Consider the following 3,408-nt stretch of genomic DNA (forward strand, 5'->3'; position numbering starts at 1 on the left):
CTTAGCCTCTCAAGTAGCTGGGACACAGGCGCCCACCACAACGCCTGGCTATTTTTTGGTTGCAGCCGTCATTGTTGTTTGGTGGGCCCGGGCTGGATTTGAACCCGCCACCTTAGGTGTATGTAGCTGGTGCCTTAGCCACTTGAGCCACAGGCACTGAGCCATTTTGAGTTAAATTCTTATGAAGGATATAAAGTCTGTGTCTAGATTTTTGTGTGTGTGTGCATGCATGAGAGAGAGAGAGAAGGTATAGTGTTTTAGCACCATTGGTTGAAAATATCATTTCTCTACTGTGTTGCCTTTGCTCCTTTTTTATAAATTAGTTGACTATATTTATGTGAGTCTATTTTGGGGTTCTCTATTCTCTTTCATTGATATGTCTCTCCCTCCTTTTTTTTTTTAAGTGACAGGTTCTCACTTTGTCACTCAGGCTCAAATGCAGCAGCCCCAAACATAGGTCATTGTAACCTCCAATTCCTGGACTCAAGCAATCCTCCTACCTTAGCCTCCCAAGTAGCTGAGATTACCAGTGTACACCACCACACCTGGCTAATTTTAAAATTGCTTTTTGTAGAGCTATGATCTTGCTTTGTTGCCTGGGCTGCTCTCAAACTCCTCCCCTCAAGTGCTTCTCCTACTTCATCCCCACAAAGTCCTTGGATTACAGATGTGAGCCACCACACCTGACCTGTGTTGGTAATTTTGAATATGCCTTTTTTTTTTTTTTTGAGACAGAATCTCACTACTCTTCTAGGTAGAGTGCTGTGGCATCACAGCTCACAGCAACCTCAAACTCTTGGGCTTAAGCAATTGTCTTGTCTCAGCCTCTCAAGTACTTGGGACTACAGGCACCTGCCACAACCCCCAGCTATTTTTGTTGTTGTTGTTGTTCTTGCAGTTCTCATTGTTGTTTTAGCTGGCCCGGGCCAGGTTCAAACCCAGAAGGCTCAGTGTATGTGGCTGGCACCTACACACTGAGCTATGGGCACTGACAAAAGGCAAAGTTTTAATTTTTGTTCATAACTCACAATATCCTAAATTGTGGTTAACATTAATTTGAAGATGTTACACTGTATCTGCTGTCACCTGCTGGCAGGATTCATTCCTAAGACTGTAGTTTTCAAACTGTGGATCTTTAGAGGAACCAGGGATGTTTTAAGAATATTTACAAGGCCAAAATATTTTCATAAAAATAAGACATTATTTTCTCTCTCTCCTCTTCTCTCTCCTCCCCCCTCTCCCCTCCCTTCCCCTTTTTGAGACAGTCTCACTCTTTTGTCCTAGGTAGAGTGCTGTGGCATCATCATAGCTCTCAGCCTCCCACGTAGCTGGGATTACAGGTGCCTGCCACAACACCCAGTTCATTTTTATTTTTTTGGTAGTAGGGATGAGGTCTTACCCTTGCTCAGGCTGGAACAACTCCTGAGCTCAAGCAATCCACCTGCCTGGGCCTCCCAGCAGGCGTGAGCCACCTCGCCCAACCCTATTTTCCTTTTTTACTATGTTAACATTTGCACGGTGGGAACACTGGTGGGTAAGACCGCTGGCATCATTACACATTATGTAACCTCTGGGAAATTTCACTGTATACTCATTAGAGAAAAGGAGAAAATATAAAAGTATTCAACTTAGTAGTAATAGTAATATTATAAATATAGTTTTGACCCTTAGGAGTCCTAGGATCACGTTTTGAGAACCACTATGCTACTGCAATAGATCTTTTGATGGAATAATTGCTTGACATGCACTTTAAATTTATATCAGTATCAGTTACTATATCATTTATATAGTAACAAATGTTTGGCCTAACTCAATATTATGTATTTAATGTAATTATGTGTGTCATTGAAATGACTCTGTTTCTTTTTTTTTTTTAACATTTTATTAGTACTTTATTTACGTTTTTGGAGAAGATAATACAGTTTCACAAAAAACACTGATTTTTCTGAAACAATAGAAAAGTTTTTTAATATAAAAATCTTCTGTTTTTTTGTTTTTTTGCAGATTTTGGCTAGGGCTGGGTTTGAACCCACCACCTCTGACATAGGGGGCTGGCACACTACTCCTTTGAGCCACAGGCATGGCCCAGAATCTACTGTTTTTTATTTTATTTTATTTTTATTTTTTGAGACAGAGCCTCAAGCTGTTCCCCTGGGTACAGTGCTGGGGCATTATAGCTCACAGCAACCTTCTACTCCCGGGCTCAAGCGAGTCTCCTGCCTCTGCCTCCCAAGTAGCTGGGACTATAGGCGCCCACCACAATGCCTGACTATTTTTTTGGTTGCAGCCATCGTTGTTTGGTGGGCCAGGCTGGATTTGAACCTGCCACCTTAGGTGTATGTGGCTGGTGCCTTAGCCACTTGAGCCACAGGCGCTGAGCTGAATCATCTGTTTTAAAAGAAGAAAATAAGTCTCTTCACCAAGCAGGGGGCCAATTCAGAATGGAGGAATGAGTGAAGCAGAAGTTACATATGTACTTTCAAATGTATCAGCAAATTTCTTCTCTCTAGTTCAGGGAGGCCTTCAGGGTCATCTCCAGTTAAAACTGGTAACACGCTGGCTCACAAAGCTTTCAGGGTCCCACAAAGCTTTCAGGGTCCCATGCAACTTGAACACAGCAGGGGGTCACTCTGTGGAGGCTGCGTCTGTTCACAGAACTCATGAACTGTTGCTGCTCCAGCTGGGTCAGGACTCAGTTCACAGGGTAGATCTCTGCTCTTTGTCTTTGCTTCACTCCTGCCTGGCTGATTTCTGCTTAGCCTTCTCAACTCTGCGGACTAGTTCCTTAACTTTGGGTTTTTCTTTATATGCAGCTAGATCTACGGCTTAGATTCTGGATATTTTTAGACAGGTTTGACAGGGCTTCCGCCTGGCCCCAGCCGATGCCCCACGAGGAGGCGATCCTGACCTTCTCCTTGCTGCTGGATCTACAGCTCCCGACTCTGTTCCTTTTCAATTAGTACATATATCTGTCTTTAATTTAAAAAAAAAAAAATTTTTTTTTTTGAGACAGAGTCTTACTATGTCACCCTGGGGTTGAGCACCATGACATGACAACTCACAGCAACCTCAAACTTTTATGCTCAAGCAACCTCTTACTTCAGCCTCCTGAGTAGCTGGGATTACAGGCACCTGCCACAATGCCCAGCTAGTTTTTTCCCCCTTTTCTCTATTTTTAGTAGTTACGGGGTCTTGTTTGTGCTCAAGCTAGTTTTGAACTGCTGAATTCAACTGCTGGCCTCCAGAGTGCTAGGATTACAGGCGTGAACCACTGTGCCTGGCCAAACTTAAAAATTGTGTTTTTCGGCTCAGCGCCTGTGGCTCACGTGGCTAAGGCGCCAGCCACATACACCTAAGGTGGCGGGTTCGAATCCCCAGCCCGGGCCCACCAAACAACAATGATGGCTG

At 43.7% G+C, this 3,408-nt stretch overlaps 1 pseudogene; it reads right to left on the minus strand.

Moving 5' to 3' along the window:
- Positions 1-2,591: 2,591 nt before the first annotated feature.
- The window catches only part of LOC111725261, a 5,489-nt pseudogene continuing 4,672 nt past the window's right edge, over positions 2,592-3,408 (minus strand).

This window comes from Otolemur garnettii, unplaced genomic scaffold (genome assembly GCF_000181295.1).
Source record: "Otolemur garnettii isolate 467f Iridium unplaced genomic scaffold, OtoGar3 scaffold00002, whole genome shotgun sequence".
Taxonomy (NCBI): Eukaryota; Metazoa; Chordata; class Mammalia; order Primates; family Galagidae; genus Otolemur; species Otolemur garnettii.